Here is a 20,184-nt window from a genome sequence, read left to right as displayed (position 1 = left end):
TCCTAGTGGAATCAGGTGGGTCCTAAAACCAATGACTGAGACACAGCTAGAACACAAAGTAGAGGCATAGGCAGAGCCTGGAGGGAGGCATCTACCAGCTAGAATGCCAAGAATTGCTGGTCACCACCAACAGTGAGGTGAGAGGCATGGGACTGGTTCTCTTTCAAAGCCTCTAGGAGGAATCAAGCCAGCTGACCCCTTATTTTGGACTTCCGGCCCCCAAAACTGTGATAGAATGAATTTATTTGTTGAAGATACTGCATTTGTCATACTTTCTTATGGCAGCCCTAGGAAACTAGTACAATCACAGATCCTTCTTTTCATACGCATATAAAAATTTAGACCTTGCTCAGTAACAGGCCAAGGCTGAGACTCCTTTCCTCAGGGCAATTACAGATCGCAAATAAATTAGTCAAAACATCTTCAGATCTTGTACAAGGATTGTTAAATCTCATGTTACTACACAGAGTGAATACCTAGTGCTAACATAGCAAAATAATAAAATTTTTAAAAAAACAAATTTCATGTAAATAACAACAAAAAAGGAAATCATCAGCCATTTTTCTACTAGTTGATTACTTATTATGATTTATTGCTGTATTTTATGAGAAGTATAATATTGTATTATATATATATATATAAAATATTGTATAATATTCTTAAAGCAGTGACCCTATAATATTTACTCAATATAGCAGAATTATGTGGGTTTGGTTTTTTTGTTGTTTGGTTGTTTTTTTTTTGGGGGGAGGGGGTTTGTTTTTGTTTTCGTTTTACTTCTCGCCTATTCCAGGCACTGACAAGAACAGCCATTTTGGAAGCACTTCTACCAAATTCTGAGTTAATGTTTTTTGTTCACTGGACTTATCTTAAAAATGCAAAAAAGATACCACCCTGGTAAGCAGTATCTGGTCTCTTCTAGGTACCTCCCCCACCCCTTTCTTTTAACTGGAAGCCAGATAAATTCAAATGGCAAAACTGATACCCTTGCTAAGGCATGTCAAATTATTAAAATAAAAGAGTAAATATAAATAATGATAGCGGGCATGTTTTTGGAAAAATGTACTTTGAGACATTAAAGAAACAAATGTCCTCAGGTACTCTATAGAAACAGACAACAAAAATGAACTATGTAATGCTTTGACGCTACCAAAATAATTCCTGGCTTAACTGAAGACTTTTTATGGACACCCTGAAAATGTTTTTACAATACAATAAAAGTACTTTAGAATGACTATAGAAATATTTTAGCAGATCATCACACTAAAGAAGCCATTTTGACTCCCTACATAGCATAAGAACCCCCCAAAAGAAAAAAATTAACAGTTCCATGGAGAAATTAAGCATTCTCTTAGGGGTGTAAAATGTGTGGCTCTTCAAATTCTGAGAAAGAAGCACTGGAATCACTGAACTATTGGAAACCACCCCCCACCCCCCCCCAAACAAAACAAAACAAAAAAAAAAACAGAACAAAACAAACCCAGAATGGCTACTAGCTAGCACCAGAAAGCAACAATAACAACAAAACAGACTCTCAAATGAATGCTTGCCAGAATCCTCCATGAAGCAAACCATCACAGTAGAGACAAATTGGCTGTGATATTAAATAAACACCAGTGGGAAAACTTTCCTAGAACAGCAGAAGATGGGCAGTTCATGCCTCGCTGTAACTAATACAATTATGGGAAAACAGTAAAAGTGAGACACGGATAGGAACCCTGCCTGAAGAACAGTGAGCATCTCCAAATAAACTTTGTGCAATTGGCTCTTTCCACAGATTGTAGTTGGCTCTTTTCACAGATGAACTACTAATAATCTGCGTATTAGGGGAATTGTTCGAAGAATTTTCCTGTCCAAAAAGTCACAGCATTTATAGTGCTAAAAGAAAAAAATTTACAGTTTGTGTATACTCCATGGGACATTGCAACTTTTCTAGCCAATGATACAGGAACACATTTAACTGGAATATTCCTGAATTAGGCAAGGCTTTGCCTTTTATTTGGGAGCCTAACTCACCTCATTACCACTGAATTTGTGGGCAAAAGGAAAGAATCTTAGCAGAACCAATAAGTTATATTTTAGGAAAGATCCCAAACTGAGGTGATCCAGTGTTTTTCTTGTTTTTTTTGTTTTGTTTTGTTTTTTGGTTTTTTTCCCAAAGATTTTATTTATTTATTTGACAGAGAGAACACAACCAGGCAGAGAGGCAGGCAGAGGGAAAAGGAGAAGCAGGTTTCCTGCTGAGCAGAGAGTCTGACTTTGGATTCAGAACTTGATCCCAGGACCCTGGAATCATGACCTAAACCAAAGACAGACACTTAACTGACTGAGCCACTAAGGTGCCCCAGGGATCCAGAGTGTTAAGAAGCAAGATAATTCACTAAAGTTGCCAGGAACACAAGGTCCTCAGAGCAAGGCAATGATATCAGAAAGTAGACAGAGTCTCCCAAAACCACTGGAATAAAAGTATGCTATGGGGCATACTCTCATTGCATGCTTTCGTTTATTGTCCTTTCTAGCATTCTTTCTTCTTTATTTATTTAAGCATTTACACTTCTGACTAGCCTATGATACTCAGCTCGCTAATAAAACTGGCTTGTCTAAGTCTAAGCTCTACTAGAAGCGATCGACACCCTAACTCTATGTTTCAGTTCTCCTGGCCAGGTGTAGTGCAACTAATTAAAATAATGATATAAAGCCATGGCACACTAACCTTACCAATAATGATACATTACTCTCCTGGACAATTTGACATAAGTAAAGGAGAAAGTCCTTACACTACAAAAAGTGCATCATGCAAAAAGGACTATTTATCAAAACAATACCACTTAAAAGTGACTGAGTGTTTTCATTTTTTTCCCTCTATGTGGGATCATGATCTTCAATGGCAAAACAGAATGAAGGCTAATTATTCTGTGGAACTATTCATGAGATTTTTCCAAAATTTAAGACTTTCCAATACCAAGAATATCACCTTACAAAGAGTCAAAAGGAATAAAACCCTTGCTGAGATTATAAAAAATAATTGATGAAACACACTCCTGAAAGTCTCAGTCCTACTAAGGGACCTGAAGATTTCCAGGCAGTCTAAAAATAAAAGTGATCCTCAATTTGGCTGGTGTAATTAATATAATAGACCAACCACTGTAGGTACCATAAATTGATTACATATTATTTATGGGTAAGAGCAGTATCCAAGTCATTATGGATAACACAGTAGAGCTGCATCTTCATTTGGTCGGTGAGTAGGCAGGCTGCACCATTTCTACCACTTTATGCTGATCTGGATTAACACCATAAGGGAGATAGAATATGTTTATATGTGTGGTGGTAGAAGGGCTTGTCTGTGGAAATTACAAAGCCTTAAAGGCATTTGTTAGAAATTGACAAATATTTAAAAATGAATGGGTTAACAGATCAATTTAAGAAGCTAGACTAACAATAAAATATATTAAGGGAAGGGAAAAAATAATGAAGATAAAAGCAAAAATCAATTAAATATTTTTATCTATTTTTTCTATATACTCTATAAAACAGTAAGAATGATAGATATGTTGAAGTACCTTCTTAGGTAGTTTTGTTTCTATCAACTTTTATTTTGTTCATTTAATTTTTTTTACCTTTTTTTTTTTAACTAACATATAATGTATTATTAGCCCCAGGGGTATAGGTCTGTGAATCGTCAGGCTTACACGCTACTCAGCACTCACCATATCACATACCCTCCCCTGGATTCTTGTGCATGGCTGAAGATCAGACTTTTTTTTTTTTCCTTAAAGATTTTATTTATTTATTTGACATACAGAGATCATAAGTAGGCAGAAAGGCAGGCAGAGAGAGAGGAGAAAGCAGGCTCCCCGCTAAGCAGAGAGCCTGATGTGGGGCTTGATCCCAAGATCATGACCTGAGCCAAAGGCAGAGGCTTTAACCCACTGAGCCACCCAGGTGCCCCGGAAGATCAGACTTTTTTAGATCTTGAGCAAGAAATGAAGTGAACAAACAACATGAAATATACTAAGCATATTAAGGAAAAGAAATGGGATAAAATTATAAAAGAACCACACTCATTGTTTTTTGATACCTTGTTGATTGTCAATTCATATGGTCTTGGAGGCAAAGTTTTGCTCAGTAGGAGAGTATTAATCCAAAAGTCCATGCAAGTAGAAAATAACAATGTGTTCATAATAGTTAATGAGAGAAGCTGACCTATAACTAATCCTAGAGCTTTCTGGGAGAACAAAAGTGTCCTGTGATAACAGCATACAATCTAGGATCATGGTTGTTCTTGGGGCATTTAGAGTACTGAATCCCCAGAACAGATTTTCACCAAGATGGGATGCTGTTGCATTAAAATGACAGCAAGATTTCCAACTGATTTTGAACAGGTGAGATAAGTTTTGAAGAAATGAATTACCTCTTCAGAAAATACAAGTTTTTTATTCTACTCTCCTCATAATTATCTCTAGGCTATTTACACCATCATTTTGATGATAAATACTTCAGGTTCTAACAACTTCCTCAGGGGACGCCTGGGTGGCGCAGTTGGTTGGACGACTGCCTTCGGCTCAGGGCGTGATCCTGGAGTCCCGGGATCGAGTCCCACATCGGGCTCCCAGCTCCATGGGGAGTCTGCTTCGCTCTCTGACCTTCTCCTCGCTCATGCTCTCTCTCACTGTCTCTCTCTCTCAAATAAATAAATAAAATCTCTAACAACTTCCTCAGAATTCATACCCTACAACTTAGTCCACAATCACAAGGGATTGAAGCACGATTCAAGGAAGTGAGTTAAGCATGCGTATAAAACCTAGTTTCTTTCTTCTTGGTCTCTCTCTGTGTCCATGTCCACCTCCATTTCTGTCTCCTATGCACTCCCCTCTCTCTATAGCTCCAGAAGTACACTGGAGAGCTTCAAGGAAACCTGAGTTGTAGCAAGCCCCAAATCAGGGGTGATCAGCTGCAGTCTCCCTGATGCACGGTTAAGACTCGGCCAGCAAGACACCATCACTGGCTACAGAGTACTGGGAAAATTCTATGCCATCCAGTATGTTTAGAAAGAAATATCTAATCAATGTTCCAGATTTCTTTTTTAGTCTCAGAAACGCTCTACAGGGAAGACAAGTTCCCCTCAAAGTCTAATGTTTCCTTTTAGGGTTTATCATCCATGACGCAGGCTATCATAAAGCAGCAGCAGCTGGCTAATCAGAAGATAAACGATTAGCTTACGGAGAGACTGAAGTGCAGAACTTATCAGGGACATATCATAAAATATGTAAAAAGCCCCTGGAAATTGTAAAGAAAAAAATATTAGGGATATGAGGAAAACCTTAGACAACTCCTTCTGGAAAACATTCAGGGAGTCTCATTCAAAAACATTTTCGACAAACTAAGATTAAAAATGATCACAGAGAGTCATTACTTCAACTCACTTGGAGAACTAAATAACTTTGGAAAATACAATTCTTTAATTCTGAAATAACTAATAAAGAACTCAATTCAAACAGATGTATTGATCAATCTATTCCAGAACTGATGTGTCAGGAAGGTGTCCTGAATGTCACTAGTGTGAATCACAATGAGATACTTAAAATGCAGCGGTTCCTGGGGATTTGTTTTACAAAAATGACACTGAAGATGAGTAAGAATTACTGGCTCAATCTGAAAAATAAGCCCCTGTCAGCCAGAGCATGGCAACAGTATGTTTTCAAAAACTCCATCGTGAGTATGTAATTTTCCACCCAAAATACGACAGATGGCTTTACTCAAATAAATGATGGTGCTGGGTCAGATAATAGTGGGAAAGCTGTTTCTCCTGGTACAGTTCCCCAGTTCTGCAGCTCAACATATCAAAGGATTTCACCTTTGGAGGACATGAGGATGAAATGACTCAGAGCCAGTATAGTTCCAATATATACACAACTGCTGAAGACTTTATAGGTTTGCATAAAACCATTAAGATGAGGTAGTCCTAAACAGAGACAGTTCTAGGTCAGGCCCAAGTTTCCACTGTCAAGCTTTCCCAGGTCCTGGAGGAAGCTGGAAGAAATAAGGTGCACACAGAGAAAAAGAGAAAGCCAGAGAGATCGCCATCCTTTCTTTTTTTTCCCGGTTCAAGTTTCCTCCTTATCAGCTTGTGAGAAGCTGTTGGAAAGTAATACAGATTTTGCTGCCAGGTCTGAACGGCAGGGGTGGAATTGGCAGTAGTAAAACCAAAAAGATTGTGCAAATAAAAGATAATATAGATTATCTCCTGTTGTGTCTGTTTTCAAATTACTGTGTTTAAATGAACTTCTTTTAGAGCAAACTGTCTTTAGTCTCTTTCTTCCTGGCCTTCAGTGACCTTTCATGGGTTCTTTATCTCCTTTGTGCCTCAAAGCATCTGAAACTTTGATCTTTCTCTCAAAAGCTTCATCTGAATAAACAGAGCCCACTTTCTGCCTAAGTAGTTTCATCAGGTTTATGGACTCTTTGGGCAACAACATGTAATTTATTCATTATACCCTTATTTAATGAATTTATTAAAATAAAAATAATTAAGAAAAAGGGGTATTAGAAGGCAAACGGCAAATCTGCTGCATTTCATCTCTAGAAGAGGGCTGATAACCACGGAAAAAGACTGGCTTTTTGCATGGTCTGTAATATCAATCTCAGCTTGGTAAGAGTCACTTTGGAGAGTAATAGGATTCCTTCCCACAACTGTTTGATAAGGAGCAACGTGCCTTCAAAGAGAACACCAGCACTTGGGGAGGAGGAAATGCTCATCATAGTACTGATTCTCCTCAAACAGCGTGGAAATGCAAATATTTGACCACTGCTGGACGATGAAAACTGATAATAGTGTTCCACAGTATTTGGAAGGGCAAGCCCCCTTCCCCCCCATCACATGTGGCCCTAATCCTTTTCGAAGATTATCTTTGGTTATTTCTATTTTCCTTACTTAGAATATTTATTATAGCTGCACTGCATTGACAGAATCATTTGGAAGAACTGACATAACAAAGACATTGAGGAGTTGCATTAATAAATAGATACATCTCTGTACCTATTCAGGTCATATATGTGCTTCAAGAGTTTTTAAAAATGTCCTCCACATTGGCTACATTGGCTTTCTGTGGCTGCCATAGAAAATTCTCACAAACTTTGTGGCTTAAAACAGCAGACACTTACTCTCTTCCAGCTCTGGAGTTCAGAAGTCCAAAATCAAATGTCTGCCGGGCTGCACTACCTTTGCAACCTCTAAGGGAGACTCTATCAAGTTCATTCTCTCTTTAAACGCAGGAGGCGGTAGGAATTCCTTGATTTGTGGCCTGAAGGCTGTACCGCTCCAATCCCTATGACTGTGGTCATACTGCCTCCTCTGTGTGTGTGTGTTCTCTGAATTTACCACAATCTATTTCAGGTTAATCCTGACTTAATTTTGACTTAATAGAACAAATCTGCTTCAATAGAATGTCTTTCCACCTGATGAGGGAACAGAAGGCAAGCTGAGGACAAAGCAGAAGCTGACACCTCACAACGCCCCCCACCATGGGATGGATGGGACATTCCCCATGCACTCCTGGCTGCCCTAAAGCTAAGGAGAAGCAAATCGTTAACTTACAGAGATCACAACCTGCAAGACATGAGTCTCCCTCAGTTTACAAATGTCTCAACAAAGCCTTTCTATCAATACCTAGCTTCCAGAAGGAAATGTAGATACAATTAAATGTCCTTACAACCTGCAGCCCATTGACAGAATGTAAGGTTCCTCCAGGAAGCTCCCAGCTATCTCCATGTTAATGCCTAGATAGAGAGAAAAACAACCTTACCTTGACAATGGCCCTGCATCTGGTATCCTGTAAGTCTTCTTTAACACAGGAAAACCCTTTTGAAAACCTTTCTTTTCCTTACCTCCCCCAACTCCATATTATATAATCAGCCACCTCGAACAACCCAGGGACAGCAGCTCTGCCCACGGGTCCTGTCCCGTGTTTTAATAAAACCACCATTTTGCATCAAAGATGTCTCAAGAATTCTTTCTTGGTCTTCAGCTCTGGACCTTACCCCCAAAGAACCTTATCTTTATTCCAAAACCTCATCAAGCCCATCCTTTTTCTGATATTGTAATATTTGTCATGCTTATATATGCTCTAAATCCAACAATACAATGTTTTAACATTGTTTTCAACAATCTTGTGAAAAGAAAGGAAGAGAATACAAAATGCACGCACGGTCTTTTATTTTTACCACATGTTTTCTGATATGCTTCATTTCTGCTTATAAAATCAACTTCCTGAAAGGGAAGGGGTCACTTCCTTTCACCTAGGAGGACTTCCTTTAGTGTCTTCTTGTCCAGCATGTCTGCTATCAATGAGCGGGCATTCTCTCAGTTTTTGGCTGTTTGGCAATGTCTTTATTCTCAGCAAATAGTTATGCTGGGTTTAAAATTTGGGGTTAAGTGTGTTCACTTTTGGCAGTTTGAAAATGCTGACTAAGGAACAAGTGGAGCTAGGCAGGGAGAGATAGGTAGGGGCAATGGCATCAGAATCACAAAATTCAAAATGTGGACATGAAAGGAAACCAGAGATAAAGGAACAAATCAGACCCTCCTGTCCTAGGTGTCAGAGATGAGGCCTTGTTATAACAGCTACTTGTGACCAACCCAGAATTACCAGACCCTAAAAAGGGTCTGCTTTACCGCTGCTAGTCCTCACTCAATGGTGCTTTCAATAGAGGTGTTAAACAGATCTAAGTTCCCTGGTTAACCTAGCTCTCCCATATCAATGTCATTCCGCTGTCCAGTTTTTCTGAAGAGAAGTTAGCTAAACTTAACCATTTTTGTTCCTGTATCTGATGGGTCAGGTTTCCTCTGTTGCTTTCAAGGTTTGATTGCTGTGGGGAGCTTAGTTATAATGTATGGAAGTGTGGACCTCTTTGTGTCTATCATACTTAAGGTGTGTTGAATTCCCTGGCTCTCCAGATGCATATTTTTCATCAGTTTGGGGCCATTTATTTAATTTTTCTACTCCTTCTCTTCTCCTGCTCCCTTTGAGACTACCATTACATATTAGCTGATATATGTGGTGTTTCCCACAGGTCTCTGGATTCCAATATGTTTTTAACAATTAAAAAAATATGCCTGGGTGGCTCAGTGGGTTAAGCCGCTGCCTTCGGCTCAGGTCATGATCTCGGGGTCCTGGGACCGAGTCCCGCATCGGGCTCTCTGCTCAGCGGGGAGCCTGCTTCCCTCTCTCTCTCTGCCTGCCTCTCCATCTACTTGTGATTTCTCTCTGTCAAATAAATAAATAAAATCTTTAAAAAAAAATATGTATGTTTTGTTTTGTAACTTGCTTAGATTTAAACTCTGGAAACTATCTCCTGTGTGGTGCTTATGCCTTGTTTTTACTCAGTTATTTTATTTTTATTTTTAATTTTAAAACGCCTTTTTAGTGTTTTGCCCTGTGTTTGCAAAGCTTAGTGGTCAACCAGTGATTTGGACAAAAGTTATACTCAAACACCTTGAATTGCTAAGGTTTCCACCACTGCTGGTCTGTGTGAGCCAAGGCTGGGAAACGCATTCAGAATTGAGCTATCTTGCAAGTCTCCTTTGGCTTATATTTTCAGTCAGGCTCTGTTGGGTCTCCCTGCTCATGTAGTTTCCTAGACAGGCAGGGATATGTGGAGAAGTGATTTAGTTCATCTGTGGCTCTCTTATCTCTAGGATCTCTATTAAATTCTTGGTTATCCTGCTAAGCACCCCAACTGAGACAACAGCCTCAGGCTAACAAAGTTGTAGGTTTCCTCCATTTCTTTTCTGTTTGTCACAGTAGCTCACAATGTTACAGGTTTTTGCCTTCCATTATAAATCAAATCTACCCTCTCTAGAAACAAAACAGATAGCTTTTGATCCAGAAATATGTCAGCAAAACCATTGTTCTCACCAATAAGCTATGGATTAGGGGATGGGACAACTCCAGAAAAGAAGCCCAAGTCCACAGATTCACAGCGCTCTTACCCAAAGACATAGCTATTAAAAAAAAATAAATAAACACTAAATTTCTTTTGTCCACCTCTGGTCAATTTCCAGTGCCCTAAAATTGTTATTTTTGAAAAATTTACCAATTTTATATTTCTCTTGGGGAAAGCACTTTCAACATTGTAGCTGGCGATCATAGTCAAGAAGATAATTTTACATTATTTCTGGTGCTCAATTCTACAAATTAACATATAGATAGAAAGATAGAGATATATAATATATGTATATATATTATAGATAGATCTACATACATCTACATATATATAACATATACATTTTTAGTTTTGTATCACTGTTTCATATATAAGAAAACAGAGCTCAAAAAAGTATGTTCTACATTATATCTAAGTTGAGTATATGGTAAAGCCAAATGTGAAGTAAGATTCTCTTAATTCAAATGTTACACTTTTTACATTACATCATGCCCCCTTTAAATCAGAATCCAGTTAAAGACACCTGAAACCAAGGAATTAGTGTGATTCAATGGAGCAGATAACAAACCAGTCGAAAAAACTGTACCTCTTATATTGCCAACCTGACCACTATGACCCAAGGACAAACACAGGACTCTCTGTAGGAAAGGGTTAGTAATTTCTCTTTTTTACTTACATGTCCATAACCAAATCACTTCATAATGTATGTCCCTTTTCTCACTACTTCTTTTACACTTCCAAAAATTAAAGTCATAAGAAAATTCGAAACTAGGTCTTCACCAAATAAATGTTCAGTACTAATTCATAAAAAAGGAAAAATAGAATTGAAAGTCACTTGCACCAGTGGCTTCACTAAACATGAATATAAACTTGCCAATAGATTCAAGAGTTCAACAAAAATATTGAATAGATGGACATATGAATGGGTAGAAAGACACAGATGGATGGATACAGAGATATTTAGATTAATTAACTGATTGAAAGATAGAAAGACTAAGCCATATAATGGGTCAGTCACTGGGCTACAAATGATCAGAACTGTTGATAATGAAACTAAGACTCTCCTTTGATGGAGTCTGTCTCCTGGAGGTATTGGAAATATGGGACAATCGACTTGTTAATTTTCTTATATCATCTTTCATCATTTTGTATTATTAATATAGTTATTTCTTGGTTAATCTTTTAGCCATCTTCATTTTTGGAAGATATAAAGAAATAGTGTTTATAAATAATTTCAGGCTCTGTACAGGACTGAAAAACCAGAGACCACGAAACTTAGTCTTGCTAATCTGTGCCCTCCTTTCCCATTTAATAAAAAATCTTGAGATCTCAAGGTCTGAGGTATAGGAAATCAAATAATTACATAAAAATTTTACTCTCAATACTATACATGAATACTTGCACAGTTACATGTAAGTCACACATAAAATCACTCAACAGGAAGGAGGGAAATGGAAAATTTATATAAACATGCCCATCTTAATTCAAGGCATGGATACACCTACACCAATAAAATGCTGGATTAAATGTTTATGTTTATTTTTATACTCTGCAGAGTACTCCCATGTTACAGGGAGTTGTCACTCTTTCTGAATTTTTCTCAAGTACCTACTGCCATCACAACTAAGAAATTAGAAAATACGTGACTTTAGACTTGCCAATACTGTGTAGGAAATGCATTATTCACCATTAGAGTACAGGATGAAAAGCATCAAGAATGAGAGTGTCAGATAGTCTTATGTATTGGAAGAGAAGAAAGAGATGATTTGGCCAAAGTTCAGCCCCTGAGCTCTGCATTGGGCCTGAAGCACAGGAGAGGTGGCCCACTCCATCCCTGATGTCTTGCTTCTACACATCCAAACTGCACTGATTTACACGGACTCCAAACATCCGCTCCTGATGATAAAAAGGAGACTGGAGTTTGGCAGACTTCTGTCTAATTTTACATCAATATGCAAGCTGCAGTGTGAGTTCTGATGTCAGGTTAGTGATGGGCTATGTCATTGATGAGTATGCTTGTCCCAAACTTTACATCTTTTAGTGCATTCTTATCTCTTGTTAGAAAATTAGAGGTATTTTCATTTGCTATTGGTGTAAACTGTGACAAAGGTGCAAATTTTGAAAACCCGTGGGATTCCAAGGCCTCTTATACTGTGCTAATATGGAAAGTGGATGGAGTGCAGTGTGTGTCCACCGCACTTCACTCAATAGTTGTTAGAGGTTTTCTTACCACCAACAAACCACTTTTAGGCTGCAAATTGTCTACAAGTACTGCCCATAGTAAATCTTGTGCTTCTAAAAAAAAAAGTATTATTCGACTCTGACTGCTCCCTATCACTGATCTCTACTAAACTATTTCCATGTGAACACTGCGTGTGTTACCTCATGTAGAGCACATCACAAAGAAACATGCCCCTTTATTAACTTCCACAGCAGTTTTTATGAGTTTGAATTTTCCACCAATTTTCAAATTGTTTGAATTATAGCGCAATTGATGTTTTTCTTAAATACTGAAATTGTTTTGTCTGAGAGTTCTTTGCACCTAATCTTTTAGTTGGTAAATATAATTTCCAGCATGAGTTGTATCAGTCATTTGCATTAGAAATATTTTAAAAGTTTTTTCATTGATCAATGAAGTTTTTATGATTTATCAAAATGATAAATTTTAGCATTTTATCAAAATGATAAATCATGACTACTTAGGTATATTCCCACGAGTGTGTGTTTAAATGTATGCATATGATATAATATAATACATAATTTATTAGATAACTTACATTAGGTAGATACAGGAATTTGGGCTTTTCTAGCTTGACCAAATACAGTAAGAGTGAGTTGTATGCACTTTGAGAATAAGGTTAAAGTTGGGTTTTCTGAATCTTGTTTTTTTAATCATCTTACTAGGACCCAGCATAGTTCCTGCACAGAGCCGACTCCCAACAAATATTGGTGTTAATCATATTGAAGAGACACATGACCATATCCTTACTACTTACCAAGAGGTAACATATATTTTACCATGAGTCTAGACTTTTGAAAACACCTATTTTATTACTGTAACTCAGAAAAGAACATTCTAGTGTTAACAAAATGAATTTTTTTATAGGGCCAGCAACACAAAGTATACTTGATGAAGTGACCAAAAACAATCCGTTATCATGTACTTAAAGCTACCTTGAAATTATCCTTGGGTAAGTACCATATTTTTTCATATTTATTCATGGACAGATGAAAATGTGAGAATTGGAGAGCTAGGAAGAGAAATAAGTTCTTCATGATATCTATCCTGAGGTAAAGGATTTTTAATCAGATTTTTAAAAACCCAGCTTGCAAATGTCTTTCAGCTAAAGAAAGGTAAAGCTGGATGAGGTCCCAAGAGCATGAGGTTATTTCCCATAAGGCCAATCCTCTAAGAAGAAGGTAAGAATGACAGGTTATTGCTCTTTCTCCATTCATTCATTCACTTACTCATTCATTCATCTATTGAATCATCCATTTATTCATTCTTTCTCTAGACAGTCATTGTTTAATAATTTATTTAACAAATATTTATTGGGTACCTACTATCACAGGGACTTAAGATTCCAGAAGAAAGATGGAGTTCTTGCCCTGAAGGACCGTATAGTTAAGAGAAATATGTTTATAAACATGCAGTTGTAACTCAATATGCAAACACAATGATAGCCATAGGCAAAAGGGTGTTTTCAAACTCAATAAGGAAACCAATCCAGTTTTGGGGGTAAAGCATTAGAAATGAGAGAAGGTGGTCAGGGAAGCCTTCCTTGAGATTATTCAACGCTAAGAAGCGCAATCACTTTCAAAGAGGTCGCTTAAGCAAAAGATAAAATTGACTCTGTGAACTTGAAGACATTGCCTATCTTTTCCATACTCCAGTTTCCACATTAGTAAACGGCCAAAGTTGGACATGATTCCGAGTCTGCTTCTGTTACAACATCCTATCATTATAGAACAATAGGCAAACAGAAAAAAAGCCATCACCAATCCATACCTGATAGTCTCCAAGTTGCTCCTTAGGGTTTTATCACCACAGTAGCTGGAGCAGTTGCCTCCCAAAGCTGGAGTACACAAGGTATTTAGGAAATGTAAAGAGGTAGCGTGCTGTTGGTACACACACTTGTAAAATAATTATAACAACAAGCACAGCCAAATTCAAATAAGGGAGGCGGGAAATAACCAAAATGCACGCAGAGGGAAACCTTGCACAGAGGGAGAAGGTTAGCCAGTCAGCAAGGGCGTTTCTCATGCTGTAGTAAAGAGCTTTGCCAGCAACCTACAGGTGCACACTGTTGGGAGCTGCTGGGGACAGAACCAGGGCAGGGGGTGATGGCAGTTCTGAATCAGTGCAAGGCTCATCCTAGAGCACACTTATTCATCTGTTAGTCTTTCCATTAGTGCTTTTCCGGATCACAAGTTGTTTTACTCTCTCCAAGAGCCACTGTAGGAGAACCAGCAATGAAAAGAAAATTAAGAGAGGGGAAAGTTAACAAGGCATATGTTCCTTGAATTGGAATCTTGCCCTTCTCTCTTATCCACAACACTCATTCAGTATTTGTGTAAGTAATTAAGTATATGTATATGTCTGTGTATTACCTACCCATCTATCTATCATCTGTGTGTCTATTTATTCATCCATCTCTCCACTCATCTCTCTACCTATCATCTGAATCTATCTATTTTTCATAAGACCTTACAGAAAATTAGAAAATTAAGGAATCTTTCAAGATTAGGTAATTTTTTTTAAACTTCCCTTTTTACCACTGGTGCTTTTTAAGAGGTTCATTTTGTACTGTACTAAAATAATTTTATTTGGCTACAGCTCAAGTTGCAAAATTACCACATTTAATAACTTTAAAACTAAGCTAATTTTGAGTGCACATGAATCAGGGTGATGTCACATAGCTCATTTCAATAAAGCAACTGAGGGCAAACTAAGGTACAGCAAGGCATAGAACTATGTGTTCTTCCATCAATACTTACACTTTCTGGAATGCTAAGGAAAGCTACCAGAAACACTTTTTTTTTTTTTTTTTCCTTTTGTAAATCAGAACCATGATCTTTTAAGTAGGGTTGGAGATAGAGAGCAGAGTACAGTTGGCTGAGCTCTCATGGCAGCAGTCCATATTTATTACCTGTAAGCCCTATGTAGGTGATGGTAATTTTAACCAGCTTAAAAAAAAAGGCAATGGGAAAGACACATTAAAAGGACAAATTCAATGTTATTTTTACCTTCTATATTAAATAAAGACAGTGACACCCATTGGTAGAATTCAGTTTCTCCCCTGTGACGATAATGATAAAATCTCTTTTAATCCATAATACCTTTAATCATTCATTCATTCACTTGTTCATTCATTTTATTTATTTATTTTTTAAGATTTTATTTATTTATCAGACAGAGATCACAAGCAGGCAGAGAGAGAGGAAGGGAAGCAGGCTTCCCGCTGAGCAGAGAGCCCAATGCGGGGCTTGATCCCAGGACCCTGGGATCATGACTTGAGCTGAAGGCAGAGGCTTTAACCCACTGAGCCACCCAGGTGCCCCATTGTTCATTCGTTTTTTAAAAATGGCCATTGAGAGCCTACTATGCTTCAGACATGACTTGAATCATTGAGCACTCGAACATAAAGATAAAGTTCCTTGCTTCAAGGACTTTGTCATCTAATGGGGAAAACAGCCACGTTTTCAGACCTTTATGATAAAATGTGTTAAATGCTAAAGTGGAGATATTTACAAGATGCAATTAAAAAGAGAGAAGGGATCACCGGGGACTATGTTGGGACAGGAAGAGGTCAAGAACAACACTGACAGGAAGTGTTACTTGGATTAATACTTCTATAAGGATGATTCCAGATGGATTTGTTTCAGCAGTGAGGCTCACATGTCTGCTACGAGGATCAGCATGTGCAAAGGAATGGCAGAATGAGAACAAGGGTCAGAATCAGAGAAGGACAAATTGTTTGATATAAATGAAAGAGGAGAGGGGACTGATTTAATAGGTATGACATGAAAACCAACAGACTTGTGCCTTTGCATTTATATTATATACTATAGGAAGCTATTGGACAATTTTGAGAAAATACCTAATTAAGTTTAGTCTTAGAAAGACAACTGCATTAGTTTCTTAAGGTCACTGTAACAAAATGCCACAAACTTAATAGTTTAAAAAAACAGAAATTTATTCACTCATGGTCCAGGAGACCAGAAGTCTGAAGTTGAGGTGTCAGCAGGATTGGGTCCTTCTTGAGGGTTCACAGACAATCTGTTCCATGCCTCTCTCTCTCTCCCAGCTTCTGGTGGTTGACCAGCAATCCTTGACATACTTCAACTTGTATTTGACTCAAACCTCTCTCTCTCCCATCACATAGAATTCCCTGTGTGTCTCTGCATCCGTGTTCAAATGTGGCTCTTCTAATAAGGACACTAGTGATACTGATCACCCTGATGACCTCATCTTAATATATATATATATTTTTGGCAGGGGGTGCATAGTTGATCCCACAACAAGCACTCCTATAGCACAGTAGGTAATTGATGAAGAGGAAAACCATAGTCAGTTAGTCAGGAGGCTACCGTGATAGTCCAGATGAGTCACTGAGAGCCTCAATGAAAGCAGTAACCGTGGGAATGAAGAGGAGAGAGCCCATAATGTAGAAATTCAGAGTTATAATCAAGAAGATTTGATGATTTATTTAATACTCAGAATAATGATGGTATTACAGATTGAATATTTTTGTCCCTCCAAAATTTATACATTGAAACCATAACTGCCAATGTGATGAAACAAGGAGGTGAAGGCTTTGAGAGGCAATGAGGTCATAAGAGTAAAGCCCTCATGAACTGGGTCAGTGCCCTTCTAATAGACTCCAGAAAGTTCCCTCACCCTTCTGCCATGTGAGACTACAGCAAGAAGATGGCACTGAACCTATCAGCACCTTGATCTAAGACATCCCAGCCTCCAGAATTGCAAGGAAGAAAGGTCTGCTGTTTAAGCCCCCCTAGGCCATCGTATTTTTGTTACTGTAGCCAAAACAGAAAGACAGAGATTGGTAGCAGAAGTAGAGTCTAGAGGAACAAAATTTTTCTGAATTGATTCTGGGGTTTCTGTAGTTAAATCATTAATCTGGTTAGATTTAAAGATCCTAATGACTTTATTTCTAGTAGTAAAGAGAGCGTTGATGGTCTATGACATTAACTATTGTAGAGGTATGCACTGGAAAGTCCTAGTCAACCCTTCATGAGAAGCAAGGAACCAGGTGGAACTATATACAATACTTCTGAACTTTTTTAGAAGATGTAATGACATTGTTTGTTGCCCTTATGTCGCTGAATCTGTGATGGTTAATTTTTTGTGTCACCTTGACTAGCTATAATCTGTGCCCAGATTAAACATTATTTCTGCATGTGCCTTTAAGAGTGTTTGCAGATGAGACCAGCATTTGTATCAGTGGACTCAGTGGACTTCCTCAGTGTGGGTGTGCATCATCTCATCTCTTGAGAGCCTAAACAGAACAAAAGGTAGAGGAAGGACGAATCCCCCCCCTTTTTTTTTCATATCTTAGTGATTGAGCTGGGAAATCTCATCTCATCTTCTCCTGCCATTAGACTGGGATTTACATCATTGGCTACTTTGCTTCTCAGGCCTTTGAACTGGGGCTGAATTACACCCTGGCTTTCTTAGATCTCCAGCTTGTAGATGGCAGATCATGGAAGTACTCAGCCTCCATAACCACATGAGCCAATTCCTCATAATAAATCTCCGTTTTATATATGCTATTGGTTCTGTTACTCTTGAGAACCCTGACTAATATAAATGGGGAAATAAACCCAACAGTTATTATTTCTGGTTGGACTAGAGCCAAAAAGAAATATTTGCCTTATAAAGACCCATTCTTTAAAATATTCTTTATTTACTACTTTACTTATAGTTAGGATTTTCCATTAAAAACTTCTGAGTTACTGATTTCAGAAAGAGTATTTCATGTTTTCATGATTTTCACATTCCTTTAGGCCACTTTCTTCAAAAGGTACCCTCCTTCCTAGAGCTGTCTTTCACTTTTTCTACCATTCCTACAGTTATTCACCCTGAATTATTTCTTCTCAAATGATAAAATGCATTAAGTCATCTGGGAAATTTGCTAAAATGCACATTTTTGTCCCATCTCCAAATATTCTAAAACATTAATTCTAGAGTGGTAATCAGGAAATAGCCTCATAATCAAAGTGCATGTGGTCCTTAGTCACACTTGGAGAACCATTTCACATCCTTCCAGTATTAGAACGTGCCTCTCATTTTGCAAATTCATGGGTTATTATTTTTACTAATCATAAGGAAACTGAGTAATACCATTTATTACTAAGAACTCAGTATCAATTCAGCCATATCATTCAGTTCTACCATGCTCTTCTCCACTACTCTGTACAGTAAAACACTTTTCTTGATGGCATGAAATAGGTGTGATTTGTCCCGTGTAACTATTCAGGAGAAGAGTTATACATCATTGTGCTATGTGTGCTTATGTCTAGCTTCTCTATAATGGTACTCAAATCTTTCTCTTTCTGAAATGTAAAGTAGATCTTTCAACTTGCTAAACATTTAAGATGATTTACTTGTACATTGTCATTTGTAAGTATACCAGGGTGAAGAATAAAAGAAATCTTGTAGAATTACAAAATTCACAGGTAACTATGCTTCAAGTATTTCTCTAATCAATAGTAACATATCATTTCACCAGTCAAGTGTCCAAAATAGGCACATACCACATACTTTTAGTTTATATAAAGGGTAGGGCTAAAGGAAAATAGGAAATTGGCCTACTTTATAATCTTTTTAGGGAGAAGGGTTTTTTCTTTTTAAGTTTTAATGTGATTAATTCTAATTTTTCTTATGGGATGCAAACAGTAGTGAGGTAGGAGTTCAGAAAGACTATTCACATTATTGGACAGTTTCTTAATGTTGTAAACTCACCACATGCCTTTCTATTTAACAAAGATTTATTAAGCATTCACACAATGATGAAACCAAGAATAGTTTGAGGCTTGTCATAGTCAGTATACTTAGTATATTGCTGGAGTCTAAGTTGACTTTCGTCACTTATATACTAATTTGGCAAATATTTTTTGAGGGCCCGCTCTCTACTACTTTTCATTGCCACTATAATCTAATTGGGTATCTCAATACATTTATTTATTTATATCAATGTATATCTACAACCATAATGTACTAGTCTGCCATTTCTGCTGTGATAATCTGAGTAGACAAAATCCCCAGAAACTAAAATTTCCTTTCCTTTCTCATGGGTCTGGAGTTGAGCTAGGAGAGTTCTACTTTAGGCTATGTCATGGTTAAAATGTGCTCCAGTATCTCATTCTTCAACCAGTGGCTACACAGGACGTGCTTTTCTCTTGGCAGAGAAGGAGTACAGGGAGCCAACCTAAAACCAGCAAGTACAGGTAATCTCTGTGACATGTCTTCTCTTATTCCACTGGGATAAGTCACATGACTAAGCCCCAAATCAAGAGAGTGGCGAAGTAGACTCCATCAATTGTAGGGAGCGGCTCACTATTACAGAGGAAGAGTGAGAGCTGGAAACAATTCACGAACTATTACTGTAGATGTCAAAAATATTTAGATGTATTTCTAATCTAAGCATTCTGTCTTCCTTTTCAGCATTCCCATTCACCCCCAGCCTCATTTCCTTCACTAATACTGCTATGCAAACCTCATCTGGTTGCCTTTCTGATCATGCTACCCGCATCACAATATTATTTCCTATTTTACTGGGCATTAAGCACAACAGGCTCAATCTGTCCTCTTTTCTATCATATTGGCTAGTCCTCTATTACATATGTAATTTTTCGCTATTACATCATATAAATTCAGGCACTTTTCAAGTAACTTTTAGCAATTTGGGTAACCAGCAATTTCAGGTCTCATCATCTAGAACTACTGATAACCTCTTCCCAAACATTTTCCTCAAACATCATGGGGAGTCCTGAAACACCCTCCTTGTTCAACACTTGGCATTTATATTGACTGAATTTTGTCCCCTCCAAATTCATATGTTGAAGCTCTAATACCCAAAGTGACTATATTTGGAGATAGGGTCTATAATGAGATAATTAAGATTAAATGAGGTATTAAGGGGGGTCCTGATCCACTATAATTGGTGTTCTTATAAGAGGACAAAGCAATCAGAACTCTCCTTGTGCACACTTTCC

The sequence above is a fragment of the Neovison vison genome, chromosome 3, assembly GCF_020171115.1.
Source record: "Neovison vison isolate M4711 chromosome 3, ASM_NN_V1, whole genome shotgun sequence".
NCBI lineage: Eukaryota > Metazoa > Chordata > Mammalia > Carnivora > Mustelidae > Neogale > Neogale vison.
Note: the sequence above shows the minus strand (reverse complement) of the source record.